General features: G+C 39.7%; 1 long non-coding RNA gene and 1 pseudogene across 1 annotated transcript in view; both read left to right on the top strand.

Annotated features, from left to right (window-relative positions):
* LOC132213349 (uncharacterized) overlaps positions 1–20719 on the top strand; it is a 345325-nt gene that overhangs the window by 245691 nt on the left and 78915 nt on the right. The gene's annotated exons all lie outside the window — the stretch shown is intronic.
* Positions 3505–5090, top strand: LOC132213881 (F-box only protein 31-like; annotated as a pseudogene).

Here is a 20719-nt window from a genome sequence, read left to right as displayed (position 1 = left end):
TTGGTCCTCTTTTTCCCCCCCATAGCTCCCCTCCACCCGGTTCCCACCCCACCCTCTGCCCTTAACTCCCGCCCCCGCAGCACTGTCCTCATACATAGGTGTACGATTTTTGTCCAGTCTCTTCCCGCACCTTCCACACCCCTCTCCGCCCCCCCAGAGAATTGTCAGTCCACTCCCTTTCTATGCCCTTGATTCTATTATAATCACCAGTTCATTCTGTTCATCAGATTATTTATTCACGTGATTTTTAGATTCACTTGTTAATAGATATGTATTTGTTGTTCATAATTTTTATCTTTACCTTTTTCTTCTTCTTCCTCTTCTTAAAGAATACCTTTCAGCATTTCATATAATACTGGTTTGGTGGTGATGAACTCCTTTAGCTTTTTCTTATCTGTGAAGCTCTTTATCTGACCTTCAATTCTAAATGATAGCTTCGCTGGGTAGAGTAATCTAGGTTGTAGGTTCTTGCTATTCATCACTTTGAATATTTCTTGCCACCCGCTCCTGGCCTGCATAGTTCCTGTTGAGAAATCTGCTGACAGTCCTATGGATACTCCCTTGTAGGTAACTAACTGTTTTTCTCTTGCTGCTTTTAAGATTCTCTCTTTGTCTTTTGCTCTCGACATTTTAATTATATGTGTCTTGGTGTGGTCCTCTTTGAATTCCTTTTGTTTGGGGTTCTCTGTGCTTCCTGGACTTGTAAATATTTCTTTCACCAGGTAGGGGAAGTTTTCTGTCATTATTTCGTCAAGTAGCTTTTCAATATCTTGCTCTCTCTCTTTTTCTGGCACCCCCATAATTCGATGTTGGTATGCTTGAAGTTGTCCCAGAGGCTCCTTACACTATCTTCATATTTTTGGATTCTTTTTTCTTTTTGCTTTTCCGGTTGGGTGTTTTTGCTTCTTCATATTTCAAATCTTTGACTTGATTCTTGTGATCCTCCAATCTGCTGTTGGATCTCTGTATAATATTCTTTATTTCAGTCAGTGTATGCTTAATTTCTAGTTGGTCCTTTTTCATATCCTCGAGGATCTCACTAGATTTATCGAGGGTCTCACTAAATTTATCAGCAATTTCTAGGAAATTCTTGAAAAACCTTATAACCATGGTTTTGCACTCTATATCCAGTAGTTTGCTTTCCTCCATTTCTGTCATTTGTGACCTGTTTCTTTGTCTCTGCATTTTTTATGCTTCCCTGTGTTGATAGAGTGGCTTTGTGTGCTAGGTGTCCTATAGGGCCCAGTGGCTCAGCCTCCCCAATTACCTGAGGTGGAAACTCTTGGTGCACCCTTTTTTGGGCTTTGTGCACAGTCTTGTTGTAGTTAAGCCTTGATTGTTGTTGGTATCAGTGGGAGGAAATGACCTCCAAGCCAATTGGCTATGAGAATCAACTGTGTCTATGGTGGGAGAACTTCTGTGCTGGATACACCCTTATGGAGCAAAACTTGCTTCAGTGGGGCTTTGGTGCTCTCTGAGTCTGCCCCCCTGAGTGTGTCCCTTATGGATCTGAGGAATTGTAATATGGATGGTCCCACTCTGACCACTGGGTACACTGGCTCTTGGATCTTTAAGGAGGTGCTAATTTAGCCTCTGCCTGAGGCTACCCAGCAGGAGCTATGGAGAGATCTGCAGATTCCTCTTCTTTGTTTGGGGTTTGGAGGTGCCCAGATGAGGCCCAGCTGTGAAGCAATGCAAGCTGCTGTGGAGCCTTGGGCCTTCTTTTGGATGTTCTGGGTCTCTCTGACCCAGCTGCAGTTCGTTAGGTAATTTTAGATTGCAAAGGGCCAGGCCATTCATATGCCAAAGCCTCTGCGCACAGCTTGGGTGGGGCAGGGTCTCAGGGAATCAACAGGGTGGAGCAAGCAGCTATGGGTGATCCTCAGTCCTGCCCTATGAGGCCCGGGTCTCAGTATCCCGCAGTAATTGCTGCAAGCACCTCTGAGAGAAAGCCGCCCTCGAGTTCCGCCCCATGCCAGACAGTCCAGTTTCTCCCTGTATGAGTCTGGGTCCCCAGAGACTCGCCTGGAACTGGAGTTCAGAGCAGTCGGGAGCTTGTGCCTCCCTCCTGATTGAAAAAGACAACCGTGTCTTCAGTTGCCAGCCCTTCTGCATGCGCCTCCGTACCTCTGCACTTTACTTCTGCACCTCCTCTGAGTCTCAGTGTGCTTTTCTCTTTCCTTCTAGTTGTAGAATTTCCACTCAGCCAGCCTTCCTGTGGTTCTGGATGATGTCCGTTTTGTCTTTTAGTTGTATTTTTGAAGTAGTTGTGCGAGGCAGGAATTTCAGGTGTTTACCTATGCCGCCATCTTTGTTTCTCTCTACCACAGCTTTTTTATCCACTCACCTGCTGATGGGCGCTTGGATAGTTTCCAGATCTTAGTTATTGTAAATTGTGCTGCTATGAACATAAGAGTGGATATATTCTTTCTGATTGGTTTTTCAGGTTTCTTAGGATATGTTCCTACAATTGAGGTCACTGGGTCAAATGAGAGTCCCATTTTAACATTTTTGAGGAAACTCCATTAATATTTGATAAAAGGGGCAACAAACATATAATGGAGTAAAGACAGTCTCATCAATAAATAGTGTTGTAAAAATGGGACAGATACATGCAAAAAAAGAAAAAAAAAAAGAAAAAAGAAACTTGACCACCAACTTACACCATACACAAGAATAAACTGACAATGGATGAAAGACTCAAATGTAAATCATGAAACCATAAAAATCTTAGAAGAAACCATATGTAGCAAAATTTTAGACATTTATCGTAGCAATATGTTACTGTTACATCTCTTAGGACTAGGAAACTAAGGAGAAAATAAATAAATGGGACTACATCAGAATAAAAAGCTTCTGCACAGCAAAAGAAATCAACAAAAGGAAAAGAAAGCCCACTGAATGGGAGAACATATTTGTCACATCTGATGAGGGGTTAATTTCCAAAGTGGACATAGAGAAGGTCAAGAGACATATGAAAAAATGCTCAAATTCACTAATCATCTGAGAGGTGCAAATCAAAACGACAATGAAGTATCACCTCACACCTGTCAGAATGGCTATCATCAACAAATCAGCAAATGGTAAGTATTAGTGAGGTTGTGGAGAAAAGGGAACCCTAGTACATCGCTGGTGGGATGCACACTGGTTGCAGCCACTGTGCCATATTGTTATTTAAAGTGCTTGTAGGAAATCATGTGATACTTGTCTTTCTCTGACTGCTTATTTCACTTAGCATAATACTCTCTAGGTCCCTCCATGCTGTCTCAAAGGGTAAGAGATTGTTTTTTTTTATTTGTTTGTTTTTGTTTTTTTACTGCTGTACAGTATCCCATGGTAGAAATGTACCACAACTTTTTTAGTCACTCATTTACTGATAGGCATTTAAGCCCAAGGTGCTTTGGAGTACCAAGTACCAGGGAGAGAGGCACTTGACCAGACCTGGGGCTTCAGAGGATGCTTCTTGACGAAGATCATGTGCCATTAGTAGGTGAGGCTAGAACAATGGTAGAGGTTTGAGTGTTGGGTGGAGTGGGAGAGCTGTGTAAACAGATGGAACAGCATAGGAAAGGGCTCAGAGATAGTGTAACCAGACAATCAAAGGGTCCAGGCTGCCGGTCACTACTTGAGCCAGAGACAGGGTTGAATCTTAAATGAGCATTTATTCCAATACTGCCAGCAGTATGGGAGAGCAGCAGGTCATCCACAAAAATCTGCTCTGCAGCCCCCCATAAGTCAGCTGCTTATCTATGTATATAAAACCCTGCAAATAGACCAAATGGCAGAACAACTTAATAACCGGTGACTATGATGTGCGCTGGCCACCAGGGGGTGCGCGTGAAACATGGCACACCAACAGCATCTGGAGACAGCGCCGGAGGAGTATGGCCTTTGTGAAAACTTGCAGAACCTGGAGATAATGGGTATGTCGTGTCGGGAAGTCTATGCGAGAATGTTCCACCCATGCAGACACATTTTGGGATTGTGGCAGCCAGATAACGGGCCCTATAGAGGACTGCTGGATGTAGTGGTGGACGGCTTACACATTATTGGTTGGACTTACCTGCCTCCCCATGACCCTCATGTGGATGACCCAATGCAATTCAAGCCCCCATTTAGAATTCGCCTGACAGCGAGAAAACCGGCCACGGGGGAGTGCATGTACGGCCGCAGAGGGCCCCACAGCTGCCACATGCAGATTCAGAAGGACAGGTTCTCCACCACGTGCAACCAGACGGACTACCACTGGATATCTGATTGGAGCAGAGAGGATTTATGAACGTGGCTGAGGGAAGAATGGGAGCAAACGCTGGAGGACGTTTTCCAGGACAGGCTGCAGTTCATCCTGATGAAATTCATCTACCAACGTTACGACAACTACCTGACCTACCGCCACATCTACCTCCCCCTCCCCCGAGCCAGCCAGACGACCTCATCAGGCCAGGCCTTTTCAAAGGCACCTACGATGCCCATGGCCTAGAGATTGTCATGCTCAGCTTCCATGGGAAGCATGCCAGGGCCACGAAGATCACGGGTGACCTCAAGGTCCCTGCCAGGCAGCAGACGATAGAGATCGACCTCTTGCACCGCATCCAGCTGCCCGATGTTGAGATCTTCCGCAACTTCAATGAGCTCTCCCGCATCTTCCAGGAGGTTTGCGAGCAGGTGATTCAGGAGCAGCAGCAGCAGCAGCAGCAGCAGCAGCAGCAGCAGCAGCAGCAAGAAGACAGGACTGAGGATGGCGAGGGCCATGGCTGGCAGAGCCCACTATCGGGGAGTCCAGGTCTGCAGCTTTGGAGGAGCAGCCTGTCCCATTTGTTCTGCTTGTGGGCATGAGATCAAGTAACCAGAACTACCCCCGAACCTGCAGGATGTGTTTCTATGGCGTGAGCATTGTCGCTGGGTATGGCTTCACCAACCCCCAGTGCATCCCTGGAGTCTTCATCCTGTTCTATGAGGACCGCTTCGGGTTCATCTGGCTGGAGCTGAAATGCTTCAGCCTGCACGGCAGAGTCCAGGTCACCTTCCATAATGCGGAGGCACCATCCCCACAGGCCTTCCAGGAGATGCTCAAGAACATTCAGTCCTGACCCCCTGATGGCCCCTCCCTTGCCCAGGAGCAGGTAGCACGGAGAAGCGTTTCAGAGGAAGAGCAGCTTGCATGCATTTTGGAGATTTGACCTTCTGACCAGATTACCCACTTTCTTGTTTGTTTGTTTTTTAATCCTCACCCAAGGATATTTTCCCATTGATTTTTAGAGAGAGTGGAAGAGAGAGGGAAAGACAGAATTATCGATGTGCGAGAAACACATTGATTGGTTGCCTACTGCATGCATCCTGACCAGGGTCCGGGCTGGGTAGGAGCCTGCAACTGAGGTAGAATCTAACCCTAGACCTTTCAGTCTGCACACTCAGGCTCTATCCACTGAGCCAAACAGATAGGGCTGAGCATGTCTGTTTAAAAAGAAAGTAAAAGAAAAGATCCTAAAATTAGATAGTGGTAATTTTTAGATTCTACAACTCTGAATATAATAAAAACCACTGAATTGTACATTTTAAAAGGGTAGAGTTTATAGAGTTTATAGTATGTGAATTATATCTCAATAAAGCTGTTATTAAATAAATAAATAAATAAATAAATAAATAAATAAATAAATAAAGTGCTTGTACTGTCCTAGTCCATTTGGCTCAGTGGATAGAGCGTTGGCCTGTGGAATGAAGCGTCCAGGCTTCCATTCTGGTCAAGGGCATGTACTGAGGTTGCAGGCTCAATTCCTGGCCCTGTTTGGGGTGCGTGTGGTTGGCAACGAATCAATCAATGTGTCTCTCTCACATTGATGTTTCTCTTTGTCTCCCTCCCTTCCACTTCTGAAAATCAATAGAAAAATTTCCTCAGGTGAGGATTAACAACAAGAAATAAAGTGCTTGTACCATTTTATACTCCCACCATTAGTGTTTAAGGGCTTCTATTGTTCCACATTATTGCTGTAATATTGTAACATTTTATATTATTAAACTTTAAAGTCGCCTGTGGCTGTAAAATGATATATTGTGGTTTTCTTTTACATTTTGCTGATTATTGATGAGGTGAGGTGAGCATCTTTTTCATAAATTTATTGGACATTTGTGGGTGCTTCTCTTAAGAATGCCTTTTCATGTCTTTTGACCATTTTTCTATTGGGTTGTCTTTCCCTTTCTTTCCTTCCTTCCTTCCTCATTGAAACCTACAAACTGCCAGAAATCAGCAAATGCCTCCAGGCAACTATACTTTTTAGTGCTTGAGTACCTTCCTGGATTCCACTATTTCAGACATTTTTGCTTCTGAAGAATTCCTTTATTTTCTTACCATCCTATCTAATAATAGACCAACATGGTAATTGACCATACCTTCGTTACACCTCCCATTGGCTAATCAGTGCAATATGCAAATTAACCATCAACAAAGATGGCAGTTAATTTGCATACTTAGGCTCCAAGCGGCAGAGGGAAGACCGAAGGTGAGCCGGAGCAGTGAAGATGGAAGACGGAAGGTGGCTCTGGCCAGAGCGAAGGCCTGAGTCTCGGGTGCTGGAGGAAAACCTGTGCCGGCAGCTAGGAGAAAGGAAGGCCTATTGCACGAATCTCTTCGTGCAACAGGCCTCTAGTCTAAAATATTTTTCTAAAATCTTTTCTAAAAATGTTCTATTCAGAATTTTTTTGGTACTTGGTGTACATCATACTTATGGAATTATACATCTAGAAGTTTACAATTTTGATGTAGTCAAACTATCAACATTCCCTTGTATGGGTTTTCTTTTTGGTGTTAAATTTAGGAAGTCTTGCTTTACTACAAGAATTTTCAAATATCCATATATATTTTCATTTTGTAATACTTAAATATATAATTTATTTAGAATTTATCTTGATAAAACAGGAGAAGTAGAAATCTAATATTTTCTCAGATAGTTAACTTGTCCTAACATCAAAGTAATTTGCCAAAAATAAAAATACGAAATAATAAAAGCTGAAGTAAATATCACCAATAAAAATGGTTGTGTTTGAATAGAAGTTGTAATCATACTTCATATGGAAAATCAATTATAAAAATAAATGATTTTCTGTTTTTAAAAGTATCTCAAATGTAAATGACTTAAATGCTCTAATCAAAAGACATAGGGTAGCTGAATCGATAAGAAAACACTACCCATACACATGCTGTCTATAAGAGACCCATCTCAGGACAAAAGACTCACACAGGATGAAAGTGAAGAGATGAAAAAACATTTTCCATGCAAATGGAAAAGAAAAACAAAAAGCTGGGGTAGCAATCCTGATATCTGACAAAACAGACTTCAAACTGAAGGTCATAACAAGAGTCGATGAAGGCCACTTCGTAACACTAAAAGGATAGATACAAGAAGAGAATATAACCCCGGTAAACATATATGCACCCAGTATAGGAGCACCCAAACATAAAAAAAAACTTCTGGAGGACTTAAAGGAAGAGATCAACAGCATTATAATCATAGTAGGGGACTTTAACACCTGACTGACATCACTGGATAGATCTTCTTACTTGTCTTTGTACTCTTGGAAAAAGGCAGGACTTTTTTTAAAAAAATTTTATTTTATTGTTTAAAGTATTACAAATAGTAGTACATATGTCTCCTTTTTTTCCCCATTGACCTCCCGGCCTCTCCTAACCCTTGTCACATGCCCTCACCCCACCTTGGATTCCGGTCAAGGGCATGTACCTTGGTTGCAGGCACATCCCCAGTAGGGGGTGTGCAGGAGGCAGCTGATCGATGTTTCTCTCTCATCGATGTTTCTAACTCTCTATCACTCTCCTTTCCTCTCTGTAAAAAAATCAAGAAAATATATATTTTTTTAAAAAGGCAGGACTTTTAATTCCTTGGTTTTATTTACCAGTACCTGCTTTGGAAGATATCTTTTTTCTTAAAAATTCTCAGGATACTCTAATATAGGGCAATAAAACAGGAAACCCTGTGGAGACAAAAAACTTTGCTGACCCCATGTATATAATCTTTCTGTTTTTCTATAATCAGAATCTTGTATATATTGAATTTCCTGTGTGACAATTATTGGTGGTCTAGTAGAGAATTAGAAACAGACATGCATTAATTTGGAAGGGAAAAATGAACCTTTATTTCCCCAGGGATGTGGGCTATGGGGGTGAAGAGAAGAGTGCATGTATAATCTCCATGGAAGAGTATTAAACTCTTCTTCATAGATTAAATTGTGGTTTCTAGTCAAGCTTCCCTGTATCTGTAGAATTATTTCCATGCAAACTAGAAATTCACTGTCTGAGAAAATTAAACTTCTAATTGCCACTCATAGCTCACATGTCCACCGACCTGTGTGGGAATAACAGGGGATTTGCCTTATGCACACAATCTCAATCATTCAGCAATTTTTTGTTGACCCTTCAAAATCTATCCTGGGTCTTGCATATAATAAGAAGAGATTCAAATTCTCATTTATTTGTTATGTGGAATAATAGGTTATTTTTATTAACAGGACATATAAATTATTAGTTACATTTTAAAAAAGTCAAATAATATAATACATTAGAAACTAAAAGTATCTGGGAGAAATTTGACCCTTTGGAGCTTTCAGATTTTATAGTGTTTTTCTCTTACCATCAGAGTATTTGCTGTGGTTATAGATGAACAAGGCAGAGATTGAATCAGAATTATCCTTTTGATGTGTTGGAAGTTGCTTTATAGACTAAATTTCTGGAAGCTTGGTATTTGCTATTTTTTCCTCATAAAAAAAGAAGTTACACAATTCAAATCAACATTTGTGACATATTTCATATGCCCATGGCAAATGATACACAGTGTCAGGAATGTGGTAGGCATTCACTATACACCTGTAAATTAACTGAAAGGGGAGCATAGGAAAACATCGTCCTGTTTATTTTAAGTTTCTGGTTGGTTGCATTCTAGATAAACGACAGTTTATTGCAGAGAGTAAAACAGGGCCTGATGGAATCTAGGAAAGACATGGAAAGGGAAGGTTGTCCAGCAGGTCAGGAAATTTGAACCCGTTGTCAAGAGTTCTGAATGTTTTTCCTGTTCAACATTATGAGGTGCTTACCCATCAGTAATTTTAGTTGGTTTTTATGTGAGCTTAAACTTTGGGTGATTTCTTGACTAGTGCTTTTTAAATTTAACACCAGCTTTTTAAAAATAATTTGCATTTTGTTTCACAACAGTTGCTCAAAATATCCTTGAAAAAGGAGGGCTGTGTTAACCTTTAATACTTAAAAATCACTTGGAGGAGGTTCAATTGAACATGAGTATGTGTTTGCAAGAAAGTAAAACATAACCAGAATGAGTAACCTCTGTTCTCTGAGGCTTATTAAGCATATCATTCATGCTTGAAAAAACAAAGTGAATTTATTTGTTTTAATATCCAAAAACTTTGACCCAAGAGTTAAAAGGAGCTAGCTAACCAATATAGTGAAAATAGCAGCAAACTTACTTTTTAACTGGGATGATATTTAGCCTTCCATCGTTTCATCACTGAACATGTTGAAAACAGTTTGAAATAATTTTCTAGTGTTAGAAGCACATTTAAAATGTCTATTCTGAGAATATGAGTTGTAGGCCTGCCAAATTGCCGAATAACCAGGTCCTCAAAACCACTCTGGAGATAAAGGAGAGTAATTTTTTAATTTAAATTATCCAAATAGCTTATCTTTATAATCCCATGACAACTCAGTAATTGCTCAACCTTCATTGGATCCCTGCTGCCTGTGGGTAGAGTTATAGTCATTAAATGAAAGGATTTAAGGAAATAGCAGGAACCAGCAGGGAAAGGTTCATCTTACTTTTAAAATGTTGTTTTTAAATTAGAGATGCTACATGATGATTTAGTTAAACCTAAAGAAATCCTGATTAATCTCCTCATATATCTATATTTTGTTGATAAATCCTGGGAGATTTTCTTCTGTTGTTTTCGATTTTCTCTAATGGAGTGATTGGGCTTTAGCTTAATTTGATGTTCTCTCCCAGGCCACTAATAAAGGCAGGCCTCTTTCTCAAGTGACTTTTTTTATTATTATCTTTCTAGAAAAATGCTGATGACAATATCTTTTTTTATTACCCTTTACACTAAACCTCTCCATGCCTTCTCAATTGAATATGGTAACAGCCAATTATTTAACATTTAATAACTAATTTTAGGTAAAACAAGGGCTTTTCTCCTCCTGCCAGTCATTTTGAAGCTGTAAGTGTACCCTAAAAAGTACAAAAGTACACATTTAATGATTTTAGACTCTGAGTTTGGTTATAGAGAAAATGACATTGATAAAATGGCCTTTCAATAATTAAATACTTTTGCTTTGTCCTTGATACTGTGCCATATACATTGTGGGGTATAAAACCTTAAGATGTGATGACTGTCACCAACTTATTTATAGTCTGGATGAAGTGATCATACTCATGTGTGAACATTCAGCAATTAAGTAGCAACATAAGACAGCATATGACTAAATGTCAAAATAAGCAATATAAACAGCAAGCGCTCCTAATAAGGGTTGAGTATCAGTATAGGATAGATATTTAATTTTAACCTGTGGAGCCACCTCTTACTTCATATGCTGTGCTCATGAATAAGAAGATGCTCATTCCACCCAAAGAAATCTATAGATTCAACACAATTCCTATCAAAATACCAATAGGTGCATTTCACAGAACTAGAACAAATAATTCAGAAATTTATATGGAACCACAAAAGACCTTGAATAGCCACAGCAATCTTGAGAAAGAAGAGAAAAATTGGAGGAATCATGCTACCTGATATCAAAGTATATTACAAGGCCATAGTAATCAAAACAGCATGATACTAACATAAAAACAGACATATAGATCAATGGAACAGCATAGAAAGCCCAGAAATAAACCCACACCTATATGGCCAATTAAAATTTGACAAAGGAGGCAAGAACATACAATGGGGTAATGACAGTCTCTTCAATAAATGGTGTTGGGGAAAATTGGACTGTTACATGCAAAAAAAAAAAAAAGAAAAAGAAAAAGAAAACTAGACCACCTTCTTACATCATTTGAATTTCACTTTAATGGTAGGTAAGGGCTTGCCAGGGCATAGGCACAATAGGGCAGAGAAAACACTCCTCCTTGCCATGGATAAGCAAAGAGCAAGAAGCTCACCAAGGCAGTGGGCAGGCAAGTAGGGCTGAGGGGGTGGTACATGGGGAGGCAGGTTATGAAATGTCTTTTATGACTAGGAAAAAAGGAGTCAAAAGAGAGTTATAAGCCACAGCATAACATTATCAGATTTGGTTTCTAATATTAGAAAATTCATTAACACTGGTGGCAGAGAGACCAGCTGAAACTGAAAGCTACATAAGGACAGGTTGTGTTTAATCCTTCTTGGTATGCCCAGCACCATTGCATGGTAGATGCTCTATAATATTTTACTGAATTGAGCCTTTTTGTTGCCTGAATAGTCTGATAAAAGGTTGAGAACCCACAGTAAGGCCTTAGCAGTAGAAGGGGGAAGAAGAGGTCAAATTTGAGTGAGATTTGTGAGATTAAATGTATATATCTATTGTCTGTTTAGATGTGATGGAAAAATGATTAGGAAGAAAAGAAAGTTGAAGATAATGCCAAGGTATTTCACTTGGGAGACAAGATGGATTTATCTTAAATTAAAACAGAAACCTCAGAAAGCACCATGAGCTTTCTTCTTGAAATGGACATGTTTTATTTAAAGGGCCTCTGGATTTCTCACTCAACTATGTTCCGTGAGCCATAGGAAATGTGGGTTTGGAGAGTGAAGTTTAAATTGAGGCTAGGAATACAGATTTCAGAGTCATGAGCAGAGAGCAGATGAATTGAGAGGTAGGTAGCACCACAGAGGAATGGCCACTCTCTGAGGAAAGGATGAGGACTATACTGGGTTGAATAGTGTCTCCCTCCCTCCCCCCCAACACATAATTCATGTCAACGTGGAACCTCAGAATGTTAAGGATTGCCAGGAATGACCAGAATCTAGAATGAGGAAGGATGGACCTCCTCTAGAGCCTTCACAGTGAGCATGACCCTGACAACAACTTTATTTCAGACTTCTAGTCTCCAGAATTGTGAAAGAATATATATATATACATATATATATATATAAAATGTTGTTTTAGGCTAGCCAATTTGTGTCACTTTGTTGTTGAAGTCCTAGGAGACTGATACAAGGACAATGGATGGCCCCTGGCTTCATGGTAGCAGAGAGGACCCTTGAAAGAGAAGGAACAGCCTCAGAGGGAGGAAAGAGCCATGTGAGCACATGTGTGAAGTAGTGTAAGCATGGTTTGACTAGAAGAGATGGTTTGTGTCTAGGGGTGGTTTAGAAAAAGGGTCCCAAAGGTAAAAACAGTTTTAGGTGCAGATATGTGGTTAGCCTCTGACTGTTGGAAGCAGACAAAGGGCAGGATGGTTCTGGGCTATTTCTACATCTTGACTCTTCTATCAGTCAAGGTTGGGCTTTCTTCCTTTTGCCTCCAAACTCACACTGGTCTTCCCTGTTTTGTAAAGTACAGGTGACCCTAGCCCTGGCATGTGTGGCTCAGTTGGTTGAGGGTCTTCCTGTGCACCAAATGGTTGCGGGTTCTGTTCCTGGTCAGGGCATATACCCAGGTTGTGAGTTCAATCCCAGGGCAGGGTGCATTCAAGAGGCAACTGATTGATGTTTCTCTCTCACAGCGATGTTTCTCTCCCCCTCCTTCCTCTCTTTCTAAAATCAATAAACACATTAAAAAAAAAAAAAAAGACAAGTAACCCTAGGTCTAACCTGCTGCCCTTTCTCATCTCCCTGTGTACCTATGGCCTCCATTTCCTCACTATTCACCCTCTAAGATTTGATTTATCTCCTTAGATTCCCAATTAGCCTTTAACTGGCTTAATTCAGTGCCTTTTCCCTCTCCTCGTTCGGCTTGACCTCCCTGCATCTCTGTAGCATTAACATTTCTGATCTTCTCTCCCTTGTTGAAAGTTTCTCTTCCCATAAATTCTCTGCTGCTATATTATTCCAGTTCTTAAATTACACCTCAGTCTCCCCAGGGTTCATTCTCCCTGCTGCTACTGCATAATGTGGACTAGATGATTCTCTTGGTTTGACTATGACTTCTAAGATTCCCTTTCTCCTTCCCAAAGTCAATTTTTACACCTATTAATTAAATGAATTAATTATGCATTCATTCCATACATACTAATGACACCAAAATCCCTTTCTCACATCTGGCCTCCCTCAGCCTAATCTAATTTTAGTCAGAAATATTGAGTATCAATTCTAATCTGTCATTTTAGAATTCCTCTTGTTTTATTTAAAATGTTTCCTTAAGGAGCTCTTTGGAGTATATTTGGAAAATATAGATAATGTGAAAAGAAAAGAATTACCCAATATTTCCTTTTATTTATTTATTTTTAAAAAATGTATTTTTATTGATTTCACAGAAGGGAGAGGGAGAGATAGAAACATCAATGACGAGAGAGAATCATTGATTGGCTGCCTCCTGCACACCCTCTAATGGGGATCGAGCCTGCAACCTGGGTATGTGCCCTGATGGTGACCTCCTGGTTCATAGGTCGATGCTCAACCAGTGAGCCACACTGGCTGGGCATTCCTTTTATTTTTTTTTACATGTAGAAATTCATTGTTTATTTTTACAAGCACAGTTAAAAGCAAATGTTATGTATGTGTGTGCGTGTATCTATAATATATGTGTTTGTCTTCTGTTTTTTAATTTAACATTATAATACAAACATTTTCATGTTATTACCAAAGTTCACAAACATTTCTCATGGCTGCATAGCATTCTATTGAGGTTACATTAATTTTTTCTTAGCCATTTCCCTATATTCAGTATGTCCTATGTTTTTCTATTACAAATAATACTGCAATAAATATCTTTGTGCACAAAGCTCTATGTTAGTCTAGATTTTTTATAATAACTTCCCTAAAATGGAATTTTTGGATCCAGGGTATAAACATTTAAAACTTTATATTGTCAAGTTGCTTGTAACAGAATTCTACCAACTTGCTTATCAGCAATCTATAAGAGTACCTGTTTACCACACCCCTACTAAGAATGTTTACTTAAATTTTTCACTCTTTACAAACTTGACTTTTTCCCTTCAAAAACACTGGTGGTGTGTCTTAGTGAATAGACCTACAATTCAGATATTTCTGTGATACATGCATTAAAGGGCTGGTAGTAGAAATTAAGATGATGACAAGTGTTCGCCTTTCACTAACAAAAGCATGTTTACTTGGAAAGCAGAATCTCAAAAAAGGAAAGATCTGGAAAGAAAATTTGATATGGCTTGAAAGGCAATCTCTTCGGATCTGTGGGACAGTATTTTGGCTTGAATTTCTCTGTCATTCCTCTGCAGAAAGGAAAATATTGTTAATTTCTTAATTTTAAGCAGAAAAACAATTTCTCTCTGCAGATAGATTCACATATCCTTACAGACAACCTCTTCCCAGAGGCATGTACAGATGAACATATTCTCATGTGCTTGTTAGCTGCTCGCTCGCTGAATGAAGTGGTTGTTTAGCAAAGTTTATTATGAAAGAAGCCTGCATTACCCTAATGTAGGCATGTGCAGCTGGTGGTGTGTAAGGTCTGCTCAAAACATTAATTCCATTCTTCCTTCTAGTTTATACAAAACGTAGTGTCAATTTATAGAAGAGATATTTTTGTTTGTCAAGTCCTTTCAAAAAGTCTGAGATCTGATATTTTACAGAAAGCAATCCATGTCTTACCAAATCTGATTTCTGGAATCACTTTTTTACAGCTTTCTGGGTTTCCAGTTAGTGATACTTGAATGAAAGTCAGAGAAAATATAGGTGCTTGATAACATGGAACTGGTATGTTCTATATTCCCAATGTTTGGAAAAATCAGACCACTATTAATATGCTGAAAGCTAGATTTTGTAGAACGTTAAACGCTCATGAAAGGAACGATGAAAGAAAGGGCAGGTTTCCTGCCAGCATTGCGGTCAGCAGCAGTACTCTGGCCTGATTACTTAAGCCGATGTTTTTCTAAATCAGTCATGAATCAGTAATTATCAAGTTTTGCAATACTAGGTGATTCTCTTGAGACTAGCAAATGATTTGTAATGTTAAGTTGATAGCTTTTTTTAAAAAAGAAATAATTTGGCTGCCCTTGATGGGTTTCCCTGGGCACTGGGTAGAACCCCTGTAGATTTCATGGGACTTTGTCTATGGGAGCTTTGTAGATTGAGCTTTCCTACATGATCAAATGGCACATATTTGCTTTCTTTTCCCACAAAACTGAGAATGCTGCTGGTGTGTGGTATATTGGTTTTACTTTCATTCATTTGGCTTAACTATTTAAATCACAATTTAGTCCAAAGAGTATTTTAAAAAGAGAAGTCACAGATGAAAATTCTGGAATCAAGGCTTCTGCTTTATTTAGTTTCTTCCAGCATGTTTTTGGGATGACCTGTTTGATAACTGTTTTCTTCTACTTTAAGACATTCTCCTTTGTGTGTTGGAATTATGGATATTAAAGTTGGAAGGCACTTGATGAACATTTTCTAATTCAGTCTCCTACTTTTTGAAACTCATAGTAGTAAATTGTTTCAGTCACAGAGCCAGGAATTGGTTAAATAGAGATCCAAATGTGAGCTCTTTCTCTTACTTGACAGTGTGTTAGCCAACCTGTCTGCATCAACACAGCAACCTTGTTTCTGATTCAGGAAACCTGGAGCTCAGTGAATTACATCCTTTGCAATCTGTTCTGATGAATTGCATGATGCCAGGATTTTAAACAGCTTGTTCCTTAGTTGTCCAGGAGTTTTATACTGTTGCCTCTCTTTTACAGTCACCATCCTGTGGCTACATATTTTACTTAGGATTTCTGTATAACTCTGCTTTGTCTACCCCTTGCTTGTTTCACTTTGGAAATGCTGTCTTCTTGGGTATGTTTTTGATAATACCTTTGCTTGGAGGTTCCCAAGAATTTTAATGTTTTAATGTGCACGAGGGCTCCTCAGAGTGGAGACCAGGAGAGTCAGGATCAGACGGGCCTTTCAAAATACTCTAGAATCCTAATATCTCTTCTTCAAGAGGCTACATTTTAGTTCTGTAGTTAGTCTTTATCTTGGGGAGCCCTTTGTTTAATAGCCACAATCCTCTTTGAGTACTAATGAATTTTGGCATCATGGGGTTCTCTTAGACACTCTGACCCCAGGAGTTTAGTCAGGCTCTTGGTAGAAGTTATATATTCCCACTCTTTCTGTTTGGCTACCACATTCACAGTGAGCCCTGGTACCCTGAATGAGCCTAACTCATGGGTAATCTTCAACATGTGACAGTTTTATAGTGTGGATTTCCAGATTCATCTGTTGTGCTATCAAGGGGAAGCTGTAGAAGTTCACACAATCACAGGCTTGGAAGGGAGCCTACTGGTCATTGAAGGCTTGAGTCACCCCTACAAAATCACTGCCAAATAATTATCTAGCCTGACGGGAAACTTATTACCTCCCAAGGCAGTTCTTTCTAATTTGGACAGCTCTGCCTGGTGGGAAATTCTTTCTCATACCTATTCAGTGTTGATGTGTTTCCCGTATTGAGTAAAGCAAATTTCCCATTAATTAGGCTCCCCAGAGTCTTTCCAGAGTTGAGTTAACCTAATACCTCTGAGAGAAAAATTTATTTGCATTTACAGAACTTGGTGGATGTTGCCCTGTGAAATTCAGAATACAACCTTATATCATCAACAGACCTTCAGTGGGCATTTCATGTAAAACACTTCTTGGACTAAACTGAATTATTCTCTGAAGAAAGCAGCGATGGCTAGGAATATAGTGCTTATAGTATGCGTCATTCCTTTGGGAAGCTACTGCCTTGGGCTGTTAGTTTCTTTATAAGCATGAGTCTTGTCTATACAGCTAGTTGTTAAGCTCCTCGGGTGTGGGCCTGTCTAGTGTGTGCAGTCCCTAACAAGCCTTACTCATGACCTTGCATTCACAGGATCAGCTAATGTTTTGCAAGAAAGCAAAAGTGCAAGAATTTCTCCTTCTGTCACTGACTTATTTTTCTTCTTTGCCCTAAATGATGAGTGGTAGTAGGTAGTGGTGCATGAATGCTGGCATGAGCCTAGGGCCAATTCTGTTTTATTGAAGGTTTTAAAACTAATCTCTTAACAGAAACAAGTTTTCCCAGGCCAGCCTACAAAAACCTACTCCCTTTCTGTCTCTGACAGTATACTACAGCATTGGCAGAGCTATTTCAGGGGTTAAATTGGTGCTTGGGTGTTGGTTTGGCAGCCTGACAATCACATACCAGGAACACCCTTCTCCACACATCTGCCTGGTGTACACTTCCTCATTCTTCAGGCCTCAGCAGGAATGTTTCTTTGTGGAACCTTCCTGATCCTCCCAGGCAGAGGGTACCTCTTCTTTCTTGTCCTTGCTGTACAGTGGACAGTCCTCTACATTTATACATGCTGCATCACACATGTATTATTTGCTTCTAACACTGTCTCCTTTGTTATCCTGTGAACTTCTGGAGGAGAGAGACTGAGTCTCATTTCTTTATTTCCCCTTTTCCAAGCTCAGTGACTAGTACAAAGTAGGGAGATAACTCAATGAATATTTTTGAAGGAATGACTATTAAAATAGATTAGTTATTTGTGATGGCTTGCAAAGTACATTCCCAAGTGCTGGAGAACCAGTTTACAAACTTTGGAACATAACATTTTTTTTTAAGTTGGGGACTGCTGACACTGTTTTGTATGCTCTCAGGGCTCTGCCCATGATAGGCATGATTAAACAGCATCCTTTCAATGAACTACAGTTAGGGTCGTATGGTCTGGGATAAGCCATGAGCTGGAATAGGAACAAAGTGAGGCAGGCCCTGAGGATACAGATCTGCTCTAGACATTCTAGGGAAGTACAAAGTAGCAAGTAGGACATGGTGTCCACAGGATATGGCAGCCAGGAACAGATCAGGCAAACAGTTGACTTTTACAGAGTCTGATGGAATAAGTGAGACATCCTAAAGGTGGTTGAATATAATGATAGGGATTGAGGAAGAGGTGATCCTCAGAAGTGTAGACTGTTAACTGGTCCACCTGCATCAGGGTATCTGTCAGCAGGTGAGAGGTTTCATGTGAAGAGAGTACTGGCAAGGGCCTGGCAGAACTCTAAACCTAGGGGGACACTGGCACAGGCCTTTTATCACTCATTTTTTCAGCAGATATTGGAATATTGCATCTCCCTAAATTAGTTGAAACCTAATCCCCAATGTGGCAGTATTTGAAGATGGAGCCTTTGGGAGGTGTTTAGAACCGTCATGAGGGTAGAACCTTTATGAATGGGATTAGTGTTCTTATAAAATAGGACCCAAGTTGAGGACAGAGACAAAAGACAGCCATCTATGAAACTGGAATCAAGCTCTTACTGGATACTAAATCTGCCAGCACTTTACCTTGGACTTCCCAGTCTCCAGAGCTATGGGAAATAAACTTTCATTGCTTCTAAGCCACCCAGTCTAAAGTATTTTGCTATAGCAGCCTGGACAGATGAAGAAAAATACCTGTTGTGAAAATGCTTCCGAGAGGAGGTGAATTCTTGATCTGGTTTTTAGTAGGAGAAGAAGGAACATGCCTAGATGCCAGCATTGGTGCCCATGATCAGGGTGAATTCCTTGTTATAGGCCTCGTGCTCCCTTAAATGCCTTCTGTTTCTGATCAGGATTTATCCTGGAGACAGAGAGAGGACAGGATGGGACAGAGATTCTAGGGTCAAGTAAACCCAGCTGTGATGAGAGATGAGAAGAAGACTCTAGGGGCTGGGTTCTAAGAAGGGCCTGACAAACACCTCTTGACTGATAGAACTACATCCAGCCAATGACTGTCCATTAGCCATTAAATATAGTTGACTGGCCATACCAAATGGTGGCACTAGATAGCAGAGAACAAGAAACCCTGATTTCAATAGCATCTTGCACTTGAAAAATACTCCACACTTACCAAAATACTTTCACATTTCACTATATCATGTAACCCCAAAATTCTTTGATATAGGCAGGGGTGGCTTATACCCATTTTCTTTTTAAATGAGCACATTAGTCACTAATGGTTTAAGTGGATTATGTAACTCCTGGCAGAAGCAGAACTAGAACTTTGAACTCATTTTTGCTAAGTCACTGCTGTTTTCCTTATACCACTGCTTTGCTCATGTGATGCTGTGACAACCCTGTTCACTGAGATTAGTTCAGGTTTGATTGACTTCTGAGAAATAGAGCCCAGCTGGGTTTGAACATCCAAGAGATGTTCCTCCCATCAACAATCAGGAACCTCTGACACTTGCTTAAATATACATCAATTCTGGTTGAGTGGGTTATTATCTATTTTAAGGAGGTTTCCTTAAATGTACTAAAGTACATTAGCAATACTAGAGATATAACTATATTAGTTTCTAGTAAAAATGAACCAATTTTTGTGATTTCACCATTGAATTGAGTTACTACGACGTGATAAGTACACTTCTAAGCTCTGAGAACATGGCAATAAACAAACAGACAAAATTCTCTTTGTCACCGGGCTTTTGTTCTGCTTGAGGCAGGAGTATTTATGGAGGAGACTAACAGAAACCAAGTAATATATAAAGTATGTCAGATATTGATAAATGCTATAGAGAAAGATGCAGCAGAAAATAGGGACAGGACATGTGGGGGTGAGGAGAAGGTTGCAATTTTAAATAGAATATTTAGGGGAAGGCCCATAAGAAACTTGAAGGAAATATGTAAAACTTCAAAAACTACAAAAAAAAAAAAATAGAAAACATTCAAACTACCTATCAATTACGAGTGAGTACACACACACAACTAGCATTTACTTTTAAAATTAACTCCCAACTCTATTTACCTAAAAAAAAAAGAGAAATAAATCTGACCTTATATTTTTGTAGAACTGTAAGGATATGGAATTTAGCTATCACTAATCTCTGCTTTTTTTGTTTGCAGACCTCCCACTGTTTATCTCAGTGATAAAACTCTACAATAAATTTTGACTTGAAAAATTTCAGGATATCACGAAAATGGGAAAGACAAATGAAGGCTACGAGATGAGACAAATATTTGGCAAATCCTGTAAAGCACTTAGAGTAAGCTTTATTAAGTGTGGCAGAATCAGATGATCATTACTGTATTTATTTTTATCTGGGATCAAACATAATTAAAATAAAACATTTTCTGTGAGTTTCCAAATTAACCTAATGATTTATTGGTTTCCAAAGATCTTTGTAGATGGTAATCTTGGCTAGAGTTCTAAAAGAGGGCTCTCTAGATTTGTAAAGAAGTTGGGAAATAATTTGTTTAAAAACTAAATTAAAAAAAAATCCCAAGAAGCACCATGAGAGAATATTTTGTGACATATTGAAGATTTAGTTAAAAGGTGCTATCAGGGATTTTTATGGCAGGCTGAATCTAAAATGCCCAGTTCCTCATGGTTTAGAACTGCAAAGATCAAGGAAGAAATGTAGCTGCCCTCTTGTGGCCAAATTAGGGTTTTTCCCCCTCCCCTTTATGTCTCATTACTTGGAGGAAAAATGTTATTTTCGCCATCTGGAGCTATTAATGCAATAGTGTAAGAGTAATAAAACATTTCAAGTTTTCAGATGGGCTAAAGGACCTTTCCTCCAAAGCAAAGACCTTTCAGGTTAGTAA

Source organism: Myotis daubentonii, chromosome 12, assembly GCF_963259705.1.
Source record: "Myotis daubentonii chromosome 12, mMyoDau2.1, whole genome shotgun sequence".
NCBI classification, from domain to species: Eukaryota; Metazoa; Chordata; class Mammalia; order Chiroptera; family Vespertilionidae; genus Myotis; species Myotis daubentonii.
This window is presented reverse-complemented; position numbering and strand designations above follow the sequence as displayed.